Below are 16,951 nucleotides of genomic sequence, written 5' to 3'. Positions count from 1 at the left end.
TTGTGAATACTTAAGGACTAGCCGTGAGGAATGCAAATATTTTAATCAGTTATATTTCCCAACTTCATTTAATTGGATCCTGATCATTACTAATAAATACTAGGAGAAGCGTTATACTGAGAAGTATACACGTTTATACTTAAATCCTTTTAAGTAACCTAGATCTCTTATCTGATTATTTTCTGTATATGGATTTAACCAGTAGCGTTGAATAACCTTAAGTTGTTTATCTCAAACCTCATTTAATATTAAAATTGGTTTTGGTTTTGTGGGAGGGACTGAATCTGGTAAGTAGATAAATTAATCCTAATTACCAACGGGGTGGTTTTCATGATGAATTTTAAAAGAACTAGATGATTTATAATAGTTCAATGTAAGTTCTAATAAATGTGCACTTCATGGTGAAAACTCGTTTTTTTTAATGTAAAATGGGTTTTTGATTTTTGGATGGCGGAAAATATTTCAAGGCCTAAATAGGAGAAAAATAAGGTTAGAGTTTAAAAAACTTTGTTCCGTTGAACATTTAGGAAAAAGTGTTATACCTCGTTTTCCCTGTCAGTGATTGCCGGACCCGAGGCAAGACACCGGACCACCTCAAATTCAATATTATATGGTTTAGTTTTCTAAATAATATTAATACATCGATTAAAGTTCATTATGAAAACCTTGTGGACAATATACATACTTATAAATTAAGTAGTATGATAGAAGTAAATGATTTTATTTATAATAAATGTTGTATCAGATATTAATACTACCAAAACCTCATGGACTATTACGGCCTAATTTTAAGCTAGTTAATTGACCCCATAAAGTTTTTTAAAATGAACATTTCTGTAAGAGTTGCTGTTTCCATGATATTTGCTAAAATAAATTCACGTAATTTTGTTTTCTCGTTGTTAATGAAAAAAATATTTTAGATAGAAATAAAGTTTTTCAGCAGTAGCAAATTATTGACACATAAAAAGTTCTATTAGGGCTCATTTGAAGCTCAGTACATACACCATGAAGCAGTTTATGATGATTATTTTCCTAAGAATATTAGTTTTTCCAAAATAAATTCATAAAATGTTGTTTTCTCAAGGAAAAAAAAAATTACCGGATGGTTAATTGAATAAATGTAAGAATTAATGGACATCAGGAAACTTTTTGTTAAGTAAAGGAGTCTCTTAAATTCCATTACAATTACAGAAAGTTTACGAGAAATTAATATAATAGGACACAGGATGATTACTGTTGTAATTAAGTTACTGGATGGTGCATATTTATTTTTTAATGTAGATTAGGTATGTTATAACCTAGGTCCGTCCGCAGCTCATGTGGTTGTGGCGCAGGTCTTTGCCACCTGGGAACTTAGGCGGTGCTGCCGGAGGTGTTGACTTTTTTAATTGATGTGGTGGTCCCAAGTAATGAATGCTTGATCCCTCACCATGGTTAGATCCCCAAAAATGACAAGGAAGAGGATCATAAACAAAATAAAATAAATAAATAAAGGTATATTAGAACCTGTGTTGAATTTTTTTAAAAATTTTTGTTCCTTATGTAAATTTAATTTGTTATTTTGAGTGTTGGTAAAATAAGGTAGTTCCAAATTTTTAAGATCCTCTACCACACGAAGAGAAGAGAAGAGGGAGTTTTAAATGGCCCAGTGTGATTTAATAATATAAAGATATTTTATTTAATCACGGTTTTGTTTTTAATTACTAAAATATACTAGAATGGAACTATCTCATTATAGTTGTAGACCGTTCAAGTTTAAATTTATTTTAAGAGGTATTTAGCCAATCTAAATAAACTAGAGTATCCTAAGTGGTTGGTTACCATTTTTGGTATTGAAAACGATGATTATTGAATAATCACTGATTTATATATATATATATATATATATATATAATTCCTGTTCTAATTAATGCTAATGCGTATTGTTGTCTTCCAATGGTGCACTAATGTATTTTGCAAGGCCAAAAAAACTCCCATTCTACTTTTACGACCAGGTGTATAATTTATTTTATTATTCAGACATTATTAGCATGTCACAACCCATTTCACAATGATATAGTTTATCATATTCGGATATAACTGTTCCAAATTTGGTATCCAGAGGCTCGAAGGACACTGCTTAATAGATAAATTGAACCTGTTTATAAGGCGATAAGAAACCTAATTCCATCTTAGGGTCGACTTTGAACCCGCCGAATAATTTGAGCTTTTAGTGCTTATCTCGGCCTGATAAAAGAATAATGTTATTGGATAGAATCTGGTAGGACGGGTATTTGTTTTAGGAGGCCGACAAAAATTACCTGCTATAAATAATTTAAACTCTATTTATTTTGGCTAATTTAGAACTTTCCCTTTTCCCCCATTTTTTATTCAGGCTTGGTTTAGTAATCCTGAAACAGTTTTTTATTATTTATCATTGAAAAATATAATACATAATTAATTAAAACAATTAATATTGGTGTTTTGATTGAAAAATTCGTGACAAAAATAAAGTATTTTACAATCCTTCGAAGAGCTATAGAGTTGCTCTGATTCATCTCTAGATAAGACAACATGTTTACTCTCAATATTTCGATAAGTTCATACATCATAGTGAATTTTCATTTTGTAAATAAGAGAAAATCAATAAAAAGACATAAATAGTTATTTAAAGACATGTATCTAAAGCCAATCATTAGGAATGTTGTTTACTCCACTCTCGTATCGCATCTTTACCCTCCTAAAACGACACGAATAAGGGTGGATTAACTGAAGATTAAACTCTTAAAATTATATAACTATTAATTAAGTCTGCAAATAAACCTAAACCGGATTTAGATGGTGCAGATTTCATGAGTTCTAAAGAACAATCTGAGAAATATATATAGTCGTTTACAGGACAAAATCACAAGTGTTTTCTTTCTATGATGTACCATAAATGTTACTAAATTATTTATTTGTTTTCAAATCTTCGACTCTTTAAATACAACCAATTATCACCTTAGATGAATTTTCAATTTATTGAAATAAAGAATTACAGTAATTAATATTGAAGTGTCAACCAACAATTAGAACTTTACTGAAACAAGTAGCAAAGAAGGTAAATAAATATTCTTTAACAAGGATTTAAACTGATAACATATTTAAATGTTAATTAACGTTATAAATATTTTCGGAAGAAAATATGTATTCGTTAACTATCTTTTTTTTTCTTTCTTACCTCCTGGAACAATAATAAAATAAGCATAATACAAATATATACAAAAGAAACTGATATATACACATACTGGCTATTTGATTATCTTGTTTTGCCGGGTCCGTTGAAAGCGGTGTCAACAATGATGGCATATGTGTTGCCTGGATGCTTACTAGGAATATGTCGTTAACTATCAGCATATGATAAATATTTGTAATATTGTTTGCGTTTATATTGTATAAGTATATACAATATGATTATAAAGTAAATAATGGTGTACATATAAACATATTTATACATATCCTAAAGGGATCCGAGGTGGCCATGCTGAGTACTAGGAGCAATCGATAATAAAAAGTTAAACAACCTCAAATTTAGTGTGGATATGTGACCGGCAGTAAAGGGTAAAAGTGCACTGAGAAAGATAATATTGCCCTGGAACTCATGCTAACACAAAATTAATTTCTGCATGGAAATATGATACAAACGTCTGCTTTTGCGGCAATAATTTTGCATAATGTAGAATTTCTTGTAAACATTTTGAACGACAATCATACGTACTCTTGAACCAAAAAATATTTTGAGGTGATTGGATCATTCAATATTTGAGTTTTGCCCCATCATGAGATATGGTATTTGAGATGGAACCGATCTCTACTTTCTCCATTACTACTTCACACATCGCTGCACATACTCTGGGTCGACCTGCATATTTATTTGTCAGTAGGCAAATTTTTCTATCAGCTACGAATTTGAGGTAAAAGTTGAGTTTTACATTTTTTATTTATTTCTATACATCGAAATATTTATTAAATGTACTACCACTAGTATGCTACATAGTTTATGTTTATAACATTTTTCTTGGATCCACTTTCCAATATTAGTTTTCTTTTGGAAAAGTATTTGATGTCATTTAGTTTCACATTTTGTCAGTCGATACGGTATAAAACCAACGACAAAATGTATTGAGATTTAATTTTTTGTCCTTTTAAGGAAAAAATTCTTTTTTTAAGACTCGAGAATATGAAAAGTGATTTCTTAACACTCATCTAGTTGCTATTACATGCAGGGCCACAGTACTAAAATAAATGAAACAAACACGTAGTCAATTTTCAATATTAAAAGTCACGATTTTGTTTTCTATAGTTTTTTTTTATCTATTGTTAATATCTTAATAAACTTTTCTGACCATTTTTGGGACCACTAAATAAATAAAAAAAAACACTTTAAAAACATAACTTAAATAGTAGATTGTCTTATTATTTGACTTACATCTTATTGTGGCTCTAAGGAAATGTTCTGGATAGGATATGGCGTTAAACTGTAAATGTCATTACTTTCCTGAATGAAGTTCATAAGGGTGAGAAAAACCATTAAAAAGTACAAAGAATTACATTATCATATCTTATGCGTGTTAAATATAAAACTAACAATATGGATTTTAGATTTGATTGAAATATTAATTATTCTGTTGCTGCAGTTATGAGTTAACGCTGTGCATTCGGGCTTTAATCGGGTAAAAATCTGGTGGTTAAGCGTAATCATCAACAAATCACCTTCTTGCATAACTGATTAAAGTACTGAACCTCTGACCCTTCTTGGGTTGCAGCGGTCTGTAGCTCAAGGAGGTGAGAAGCCGGTCTTTGCAGCCTGAGAACTGCTGCGGTGCCGGTTCGAATCCGCCCTGAAAGGTTGACTTTCATTTCGAAATGAAGACATGATTTGTCACCATGGTATTACAATATAATGGTACTCAGTAGATAATTATTTATTTATTGAGTTTTCGTTACTTATACGTGCATGAATGTTTATTATAAAGTAGTGTATATAGTAGGATATTCTTGGGTATTTACTTTAAAAATTTGGTTGATATTTATACAAATAATAATTAACAGGTTCCTAAAATTTTAGTGTGTTGCTCATAATTAGCAACGCTAACTATTATGTTTCCGAACGACCGTACTAAAATGCCTAAGCTGGAGTAAGTTGATGTGGTCATAAATTCTCTGTAATTACTCTTAAGTGATCGTAATTCAAGCCTGCTATGGAATGTGGCAGAAATGGTGTATCCAATTCGATAAAATTTAAGAGCCAGCAATTAGTAATAATTAATAGCCTACTGTTTCGGATATTAATTTAGTTTAAACGCCTAACTCAAAAGCTAACGGAAGCCTAATCATCGGGGTTCCTCTAATTTTTTACTGTTTTTATGCGTCCCAGCGGCACTTCAATGGTGAGTTATCGTTTCTAGAGAATTTTATAGTTAATATTTACTTACTGGGAGGGGAGCTTCGTGTAGAATTAATATTTTCTTCAACAGTTTGGAAGAGAGCTAAAGCAAAACGATATGATCGATTTCATTGGGGTTATGATTTTTATTTTTATTTTGCAAGCATGTCGTAAACAACTCTCAATGCACAGATCCCGACTATTGATTAACAGAATGAATCTCTTCATCCAATTTCCATGTATATGACCTGGCAGGAGATTTCAATAATTATATATCAGGAATAAAATATAATTGAACAAATATGTAATAAAGTGAATAAATTTATTCTCTCGCTGAATATTCCTTTTTTAATGCGATATCGATCACCCTTGACGATAAGTATGACGCTAAATGTTGGTTGGATTTTAAATGGAACTGTGGAAGCTGGTAATTTGCTATGAATATGTCTCGAATTAAACAATTTTCTCCAACCATAAGATATTTTATTGCTATATGCAAAATAATTTAGATGAGCTGCCATATGGATTTATTTGAAAATTAATTTAACTATTGGCTCCAGGCTAAGACGGGTATCACCGCCTGTTATTTAATACGTCAATATTGGTTCTCGAAACTGATATTGAGATTTATTCATCAATATGTCAAATTTTACATTAAAAAAAAACTAAGTGAAAGGGCATATTTTAACTATTTTACAAAAGTTATTATGAAAGATCGTAATTAATTTAATTTCAACTTTAGACTGGAAAACTAAATTTGTTATTCGAGAAACTATTAAAATTTAAGGTTTAAAAAAATTAAACAAAGTAATATTTATGAATACATATATTGAACATGTAGAGAAAAAATAAATAAAATATTCTTTCCAGCAAAAAGGACTATTCCTTCCAATTTGCCATTCAACTCCAAAAATCAATAATTTTTCAGTTTTAAAAGAAAAAGTCTCACTGATGATGCCAAAACAATTTATCACGTCTCTCAAATTATTGTGAATGACTAACCAGCCAACTTAAACAAAGATTCATCATGAATATAAATATAAAATCGCATCAATGCGCTAACAGATAACGAATCTTATTTTAGGAGTCTAAAAGATATATATATATATATATTTGATTAACGCATTCTAGTAGTGTCCAATGGGGTGTTTCTTGTAGAAAATTTAATGCTGAATGATGGAATGCCGCAAAAATGAAGACAATTGGATGAACAGGGAGCGAGTTATGATCGAAAACGTCCAAATTTATTTTTTTCTCTTAAATAACGCATTATAGAAATGTCCAGTGGGGTGTTTCTTATATATATATACATATATAGTACATACAATACACCAAGTCAATTTTTAGTTCAAAAATTTCCAACAAGTCGACTCGTCAATTACTATTACTGAATAAATAAAGGATTTTTTTTTATACCTTTAATTGATTTTTTATAAATTGCATGGCTAATATTTTCATGTATATCAATACTAGAGATGATGTCAGTCCATGAATTTCACAACGACATCTCATATCCGAAGAGTTACTAAATGAAGAGTTAAAATATTTGTTGAAAATTTGAAATATTATTTGCATGGAAGGAAGTTTTTTTTTTTTTGCTTTCATTAGCGGAGATAGTAAACCTTTGTATTCATTAAAGAATTGAAAAAGTCTTGGCAATTTTTATTAATAATCTGATTTTCATTCACGAGTAAAAATAAATGAAGATTTTTTACTTACATTCACTCTTTGTGGTGAGTTTTAATTAACATATTATACCGAACTTAATTTACACTTTCTAATTAACACTAGAAGGTGTGGATTTTATTTTTTATTCTATTTATTAAGTTAAAAAATATTCTATTTATTTTTCTTCCTAATTTCATTCAGAAAATAAAAATCTAGTAGTGCTTATGTTACGTCATCAATTCGACTAATGAAATCAATAATGCTTTCAGTTAATCATTTTAAAAAAAAATATAATTTGGACAATAATATTTCTCCTATTCAAAATAATACTCATTCATAAGTCTAGTTGAAGGAAAGAGAATGGAATGTAGATGTAGAAAAAATGGGTGTATTCAGGCTTTTCTATCCTCTTAAATTGTGGTTGAGACATATAAGAAGAAACAATATTGTTATTCTGAAACAATTTAAAGTTCCACCGTTATCAAACCAATTTTGGTTGTTGAACAAGGCTGTATCTGAAGACATTTATAAACGACTATGTTCGATACGGGTTTGTTTTAAAAGGAGCTTAAACGATGTAAGCGTTTCTACATTCTTTGAAAAGGCCCGTTCACACCTCGCTCTAAAAGGACTCATAACTTCCAACAAGGCTACCCCCGTCTCTCCGTCTCTACGGCGTAAGATATAGGACGGCGCGACGAATTTCGCTAAAAGTGGAAGGAATTCTAAAAAGGGGGAAGACCATTTTATCTTTATTACAAGAATACACAAAGACTTGGGATTGGAGCTGAAAGGCTCTCCGACATTCCTCGAAGGGAGACTGTAATAAAGTATCTGGCACAGATGACGGCCGAGATGGGATTTGAATGCCAAAAGACGGTAACAGGGATTAGCTCCAAGACAATAATGGCTGAGTGATTGAACTCTATTTCAATACAATAGCTGAAGATCTGATACGTGAAGTATACTACCCAGGGTTCTGATTATTCAGCTCACTTTATTGGCTTATTAGGGGACAAGTTACTGTTCTCTGGTACCCTGCGCTTTCCCGTTCTCTGCATCCTTCCTCTTCCCTTGTCGCCTCCTATTTACTGTCTTCTTTCCCCTCCTTAACCCTTACAAATAACACGATAGTGTTCCAACTTTCCTTTAGTTTTTATTCATTTTTTTTTCCTAAAGAGATTTTTATGCATCTCACCCTTCGAGGTACCTACAGGGTCCTCTTTCATAATGAAGTACAATCTAATACTATTAATCTTGTAGTTTCTATTTGGTACGATTTCACTGGCTTATACAATTCTTCCAGATAATTTTTTACTTTTAAACTCATGTAATATCACTAATAGTCTACCCCATCATAAAACAAAATTTATTTGTGCTTGTACTTTATTGTTTGTATACTTGTATTTATGCTACTGCCATTTTTTAGTATAAACTGAACCATTAAACTTTGTGATCTAATCGTTTTCCTTTCCGTTCCTATTTATATTTCTTTAGTGCCAGTTTGGCCTGCTGGACCCTACTAGTTGTTGATTAATAGTTTGATTTACTTTCAGCAACTAATAATTGAGAGGGAGATAGTCTATTGCAAAAATAAAAATTACATATAATAAAGATATATTATTAAAATAGGAAAACGGTAGAAATAATAATAGTTATATATTTAGGTAATAAAAGAGAAAGTAAAACTAAAAAAAACAAATAATGTTTATAGAATTAAAAATGTAAATGATTACTTTTTAACCAGAAGTTGAGAAAAAGAAGAAATATAAATAATTGATGTCTTACGCATGAGCCATCTATTGCGACTCTTGAGACCTTGTTTTGGTATGATTGTAATTTTTTTTTTTTTCATGAAGGCTGCTACTCGTACCTCTGTCCAAATAGAACATAGAATTTAATTATTCTATTGAATTAGCTTCTTTTTTTTCAAAACAGTAAGAATTTTTATTTTCACATTTCCTTAATTTCCATCATGTCAGGACTTTCTCTGGAAACCTACAGATCTGATTTTACTCAGATAAGAATAAAAAAAAAAAGGAATTTCAATAAAAACTATTTAAAATAAAAAAAAAGAATAATTTTATAGAAATGTAAAGAATGGAGGGCGATAGTCCGGGTGACGGTCAATAAAGGTATTAAAATAGTAAAAGAAAACTATTTATTGTAAACCAACATTTCGCCCTACTTTATAGGGCTTCTTCAGGGCTGTCAAGAATGATGTTTTGTTAACAACATACGGCCAACTATCTTTTTCCGAAATATTTCTTTTATTACTATTCGTATGTACGAGTACAGTATATTAATGCATATAAAGTATATGTATATTACATTTGTAATAATTACTTTATGAATATAAATGCCCTAGTTAGAAAGGCAATGGCTTGGACACACTGCCTCACCACCTGTGTCAAAGTTTCCAAAAGTTTCAGTTGTGCGATCCTGCAGAGGAAAGGCAACTCTTTCGTAACAGTCCTGAGCGCCTTTATCTCCAAACGTCCGTCACCCACCCAATAATAACTGCCTACGCCCTACTTTCGTTAATTGAAAGATAATTTACGGCCATATTTACATTAACCTCTCCTGCCCTCTCCCTCGATACATAATTATAACGTTTTCGTAGGATATAATCACCAATGCTGCCTCGAACACTTGTTGCTTCGAGATTTCTACTCAAGTCGTTGACGCCGACTGATAAACACCTTTACGGCTTGATAGATCGCTTTATTTTTCTTAATCTTTCACAGTGCTGTAGAAATAAACCAGTAGCACTAAGTGTTGTAGAATATTAATGTGCTGTCTATCAATCATCTAGTTTTCAGCGCATTCATACCTGGGTTTTTTTATACCAGTTTGGTTGGATGTCTATTTATTCCTGTTCTAAGTAAGTTTAGATAAGAATTTATAAATCTGTTTATGTATTATACGGCTTCTTATATAGCTTAAGTAAACAAAAGTCTACAGAAGTCTGAAATCAAAATAAACACTGAGTTAATTGAGGCGAAGTTAACATAGATATATGCGTAAGTTACCATCTCATATACATTATCAAAAAGAAACGAACTGAGGTATAGATGATCCAAAGCCATTATAAGATGTTAGTCCAGTTTCAATTTACTTTTCGTGGAGAAAATTCGCCCGCTGTTTCTGATCGAGGAAGGCATATGTACGTAGGTAGGCCCATCTGAACTTAGGGCGCGGCCATCTCGGGCGACTGAACGACGAACGAAAAAATAGATTTTATGAGTATACTATGATTACAGTTACATGTTTTCTTAAACATGTTCATTGTGAATTTTTTTCTTTCATGTCCCATTCATTTAATCTTGAATAGAGGTCCTGATGTAATAATTTTTTTTTTTAAAGAATAATTGAAATTAGAACATAATTAGAACAATTAGAACAATTAGAACATAATTGAAATAAAAACAAATATATTTCTTTCGTGCTAGGATTAAAGCTTTTAATTGAAGTTGTACTACAGATTAAATCAAAATGTTTGACTAATTCCCATCCTTTGTTATCTTGTACTATCTTGCTAACTTATACTACAATAATTATTTTTTCGTTTTCTTGAATATCAGAAAGCTCTGACGTCTGTTGTTTTGACAAACAATTACCCATTTACTCCATACCGAGATAATTATTGCTTAAATGTTGTAAATTTAAGTAGAAGAAAAAAAAAGAAACAGACAAGATCTGATATAGATAGCATTATTCCTTGATTCTTTGATAAGATAAAATTCGATGAACTGCGTAGAAGGAGGGCTGAGAATTCATTTAATTTGACTAATTCGTTAACCGTATAAACAAAAATATGTGATTAATATTTATTCAATGAAACTAATTGACTGCATTTCATCACCATATTTTCAGTTATTACTGTTCACTTAATCAAGATGAAGTGCATTATTTTGTCAAAAACCGGTTATAATTATAAACTTCATTAGTTTATATGGTTAATGTTCATTATTTTATCATCGCAAACTATAATAATGTCTATAAAACATTCATTGTAGGCCCACAGCCGAGGATGAATCCTTACTTACAGGCTAAATCTTGTTAATTTTCTAATTTAAATAACATAGTCACCTTTACATCGGTTCATTTAAATATTCAACGGAGAGCTATTATTTTCCCTTTACCATTATTATTTGCCTTAACATCCCACGGCTACACGGGCAGGGCCCTCGGTGATTGGCTGCCACAAATCAAGTCACTGGCTTGGTATATTAGTTCAGTGTGACAGACATTATCATAGCCCGTCCCCAACTGAGGTACTTAGATCCGCCTACACGTATGTGACACACTGCTTCGGACCTTAAGTACATCACGTGGCTGCCCATGATCGGTGATTGATCTTTATGGTTATTCTGAGTGGGCTTTAAGCCTTTGGGACTTCAATCTTTCATTCGAGAGTCTCGTTTTCGATATATAAAAGATATAATAATAAAGTTGAATAATACCGTTGCGATATTTTTTCTAGCTTGTTATATACTGTATAGCAGTTACAGTTTTCTGTTACTAAATTTCCCGTGTCAAATTAACTTTTTCACCATTTTCAGCGAATATTTTACCTTCTCGAATAAAAGATCTGACGGATTCCATCTCATCTTATACCTTTCCTTCACACCATAGAAAGTTCACATCGACTTTAATCCATTAGAGCGCAGGGACATTTCGCCATAAAAAAAGCCTACTAGTGCTAGATTTGTTTCTGCATTTATTTAACATTTTTGTAATTGCTGCGTCTATTTGCATTTAGACTAATATTAAAAATAAAATTTGGATTACTTTTTTTAAATTTTATCGGTTACAAGTATCGCATGTTTGATTAGACTCCACCTCCCAACATTAATATCACCACTCCTAACAAAAATACATGTTTTAAATTTGATTTATGCTTACTTTCTCAACTGGACTCCTCCTGCAGACTGCACCGAAGCTAGTAGGGTTCTTACAAAGACACAGTATTCTGTAAAGTCTATGGAATACGACCAACACAAAATTAACAAAAAAGCTTTTTTAGATGAGCCACTCTCAGAACAAAACAGCGATATGGTAACGTATGTCTAGGCACATGCACTGCCATTAATCGGTCCTAAACTATTCTCCCAGTTTACGGGTATGGTATATGTAGTTCAATATATTTTTTATAAATCCAATATTTGTTTTGAAATTGTCAAATAAATTTTTATTCCAATAATGTCAGATTTTTTTTTTAAATATTCCATTTATTTGTCTCTAAAATAATATAAAAAATGAAATTTTTGATTCGCCCGGAATCAGAAGGTAAAGCTAGACACATTTATTATCATGAATCCATCTTGAACTTTGTTCTACGTATTCAATGTTTTATTTTCATTTTAATCATTTTTCAGTTTACAAGTAAATGATCATAAGGAATAATGAACAAACGTAGCTTTCACGTGCCTGTACTGACACTCTGGTTTGAATCCGGCCTGTGCGGGTTGAATTTTATTTCGTGAAGGACCTACGGAATAGTTCTCGTCTTTCTACTTTGGCTAGAATATATTAGGGATCGATAGGGAAACTTGCCTGCATTAAATAGTAGAACATAAAGACGTTAAACTAGAAAATGTATATGTAACCTATTCTGATAAAATATGTATTTTTTCTAATTCTAATTTTGATTTATAAGGTCCGAAACCTCAAAAGCCGCCAGAATACCCATCCTCCTACCGTCCTATCTCTCTGTTACATATCATGGGCAAAATCCTTGCGAAACTCATATTGAAACGTCTGTATCCCATTCTTGATTCCAACCACATAATCCCAGATCACCAGTTTGAATACCTGATTGATACACCAGATTCCGAACATCCCACTCCACTATCCAGCAATGCCATCGTGTGGTTGATGTAGTCTCGTCTTCATTGGAGCGCGGAATGTACTGCTCGGGAGTCTTTCTTGATGTAAAACAGGCTTTTGAGCGAGTCTGGCACCCTATTCCGTCAGTCTGCTGGTGTACCTCAGGGTAGTATCCTTGGTCCTATCCTTTATACAGTTTTCACAGCTGACATCCCAACCCATCCTAACACTATCCTCACCACGTATGCCGATGATACATGTCTGTTGTCAGTGAACAATGATCCTTATATTGTGTCCCAAACCCACCAATCCCACTTCACCACCCTTGAAGAATGGTGTCAAAACTTAAGGCTTAAAATTAATTCCAATAAATCCCACCAAATCACATTTACCCTTCGTCGTAAACCAACGACCTCTTACCCAACAGTATCCTTTAATAATACCAAACTTATTCTTGTCGAACAGATCAGTAACTTAGAACTACTTCTCAACAAACAATTGGCATGGAATCCTCATACTGAATAGACAGGAAATTGCTCGTCGATTTCGACTATTACAACGTTTACTAGACATACGGTCTAAATTGCCAATCCATTACAAAAGACTCATCTACATGATTATTATAAGGCCTATCTGGACATACGGAGTAGAGCTTTGGGGGTCCACTAAACCATCAAATTCCTCCCGAATCCAATCCTTGCAGTCCAAAATCCTTAACGCTCCTTACTTTGTCACAAATCAAGCCATCCATCATGACCTCAATGTCCCATATGTTGTCGATTTGCCCAAAACCAGATACCATTCCTTTCATGGAAAACTTCCCAACCATCCAAATAGACTTGTTTCTAACCTGCCTTCTCCTTCATTACCTAATAATCCTCCTAGGCGTCTGAAAATAAGATGGCCTTGGGATCTTCTCCTCTAGAAATGTTATTGGAGTTTTATCAATGGGTAGATTCTCCACATGTTTGTATCATGTCGCTATCTCACCTACAGCAAATTTACTTGTTGTATATGTGTTATACATTTGTAAATATCAATAAATAAATGATTTAAAAAAAGCGATAAGGGTTCATATCATAAGCGATAGTTAATACTAACAGGTATGTTTACAACCCTGTAGAAAGTATACGAAGACAATTAAAATATTATTAATTTCCTACAGTTTAAATATTTATATTTGGAAAAAAAGTATGAATAATATTAATACAATTATTTATACATTTATTTAGCGAGGAAAATGAATATATGAGAATAATCATTAAACAGAAACAGCTTTCAGAAGGATGTTTTTGACAAATCGAAGCACCAGTATTTTCTGATTTTCATATATCTATGTACTTAAATGTTCTCATACATAGATTCTTTTGGAGAGTAATAATTATTAATTAAATGTGTAATATAAACATATAATTATAGGCTGTAGTAAACATTCCTAATGCTATTATTGTAAAGATGTGGCCGACCTTATAAATCAACTCGGACTAGCTTTAGCCGTGCAGTGCCGATAATCCCTGAAATATATTAATACATATCTTATTAACCTGTTACGACGAATCTCCTATTTCAAAGATGTTTCGAAACGTCCCCTGGTTCCTGTAGGATTATGTTATGGTTTATTCGCTCTATTGATGTACTATTCACAGTATTTAAATGTTGATAATATTTATTCCTAATAGGAAGGATTATACCCAAATATAGGATGGTATATTTAGCTTATGGTATGGAGTTTTTGATTCATGGTTTTAACGTCTTATTTTGTTTTCTATATCGGAGCAATGTCTTACTATACACGTTAGTTATTTATTTTATTGTAATGATATTTTTTTTTATTCTTGGGTCCTGCAACTAAGTTATATACATGTAGTACTTCTCATCTCCAATTATCTCTGTCATTCCAGTCATGACTTCTCTGGCGTCCCCTATCCACATCTTTGGAAGTCTTTCCCAAAAAGTACTTAGGTATTTAAGGTCCAATGACCTTTGATTGCTTATTTCATCCTGGATATTTAGCTCAACTCCAGTTCTACTTCTTGTTTCTTCATTAGGAACTTTTACCAGCAGGATATGACCCAGCTTCTTATCTCAAAATCCATCTCTAGTGTCAATAATTTATTTCCAGATGCTTTATGGCTCTTTCTTGTATAAAGTTGTTCCTATAAGAAAATAGTGGCGAATTACGTATTTGCTTTAAAACAGAAAACGCTTGTTTGAATAATTAATATATTTTCAAATCTGAACTAATGATTTAAATTTGATACGTTTTGATGCCATTCACAAATTTCTATATTATATTGAAATAAAGAGTGGAAGGTTTGAAATTTGGAATGGGAGAAGTGTTCCGTTTTCTGTTATATGTGTGTGAAGGAGGACTAATTATGATTTATACATATCATATTACCTTTTTTTAAAGTTTACAATATATTTAAGATAATTTAAACTATACTAATTTAAGGTAGTGTATGATTTACTTATTTTATCAGGTTTTTTTTTTTATTAAATATATATTGGAATATATTTTTCTCTAGTTTAGAAATATATTCATGAATGCACAGAATATTTCTGTATTTTTTTTATGATATTTAAGTCAAAACATCTTGACAAACACAAAGTTCCAGATCATCTGATGTATATGCTATGAATTAGGATTACTAACTAGTTTGGTTCCAACAAGGCTGGATATTACGGAGAATGTTTTTTCAACGTCATGTTCATTATGAAGACTCTGTAAGTTCAAAGGAGGTATCACGATAGCATGTTCATAATCTATGATTTAATATGTTAAATTTAAGAATAAGTTGTCAACTGAATGCAAATTGGAGAATTAATAAAAAGGAAATGGTTTTGCATCTTAATTTTTAGAAATAAGTTATGTTACTTATATTTTTTTAATATCTTATATTTTTAAAAACCCACGTCAGGAAACGCGCGATGTATTTAAGAAATACATCGCGCGAGGCCTTGGACCTCCACGGTCTGTCACGCCAATGGAAAATTAAAATATATATATTTTTAAATATATCAATATTAATTAAATCAATTGTAAAAATTAGCTCTCTTTTTCTTTGCCAAAGCTAACTAGCTATCCGGAGAAGTATTGTGAAGCAATAGGCAATATAATGATCCTTTCTCAGCTTCTTTCTTTTTTATTAATCCTAAAACATAAATGAACAGTTACAGTTGTATATTTTTTTTTTACTCTATAGATATATTGGAGATAAGACATAAACAATATACTATTAATTTAAATACTAAAACAAACATGAGGCTAATTGAACCATTTCGAGCTTAGTTAAAGTTCAAAGTTCAGTTACATACGCATTGTACTTCGACTTCCATTTCTCATTACAGAATATTCCATGATAGTTAAGAGAGTAACTCATTAAATTAATAAAAAATTCAATTGTTGAATATATGAATATATATTTTCTTTGTGATCTCAAGCGCTATATTCTGTCAAGGCTAGACTATCATTAAAATTCCTTTATTTAATGAGATAATTGTGTACAGATCCATTTTAGAGTTGTTAGCCAAACTACTTTTCTTTAATGTCTTATTTATAGGTAGTCTTAAAATATACTTCTATATTAAAGTAATAATTGGACGTATTGAGGGTCCATCGAATAAACTGAAACATCTGAATTTATAAATACACATACCATTTAATTTTAGGCTATTTCAAAGAATCTCAATTAAGTCAGGTGATTACACTAATAGAAGCATTGGCTAATTGCCATGTCCCTGCAAATTATGTTTAACTATATCACCGATTAAATAGAATCTTATCCTTTTTTCTCAATTATAAATAAGGTGATCATCATAATTACGGGTTTCTTTATTAGGGAAGCTTTCAATTTAGGCTCATTCGCAAGATCAATATTCTATTAATTGTTACTCAGAATTAAATATATTTTATAATATAAACAAATATTTACAAACAAAAGATATATACAGATACAAATGGTTAAATTCCCTAATAGGTTTGTTAGACATAAAAAAATATTTGTGTGAGATGTTTACATACACACACTTCAAGCTAGACAAAGA

At 31.3% G+C, this 16,951-nt stretch overlaps 1 long non-coding RNA gene across 1 annotated transcript in view; it reads left to right on the top strand.

Moving 5' to 3' along the window:
• Window positions 1-210: 210 nt before the first annotated feature.
• LOC136795905 (uncharacterized) overlaps window positions 211-16,951 on the top strand; it is a 67,297-nt gene continuing 50,556 nt past the window's right edge. Inside the window, exon 1 of the long non-coding RNA XR_010843620.1 lies at window positions 211-287. This is a non-coding gene — a long non-coding RNA (uncharacterized lncRNA). The remainder of the gene's footprint in view (window positions 288-16,951) is intronic.

Source organism: Halyomorpha halys, unplaced genomic scaffold (assembly GCF_000696795.3).
Source record: "Halyomorpha halys isolate HHAL.00 unplaced genomic scaffold, Hhal_1.1 Scaffold421.1, whole genome shotgun sequence".
Lineage (NCBI taxonomy): Eukaryota > Metazoa > Arthropoda > Insecta > Hemiptera > Pentatomidae > Halyomorpha > Halyomorpha halys.
The sequence above is the reverse complement of the archived record's forward strand: the minus strand, read 5'-3'. Positions and strand labels throughout refer to the sequence as shown.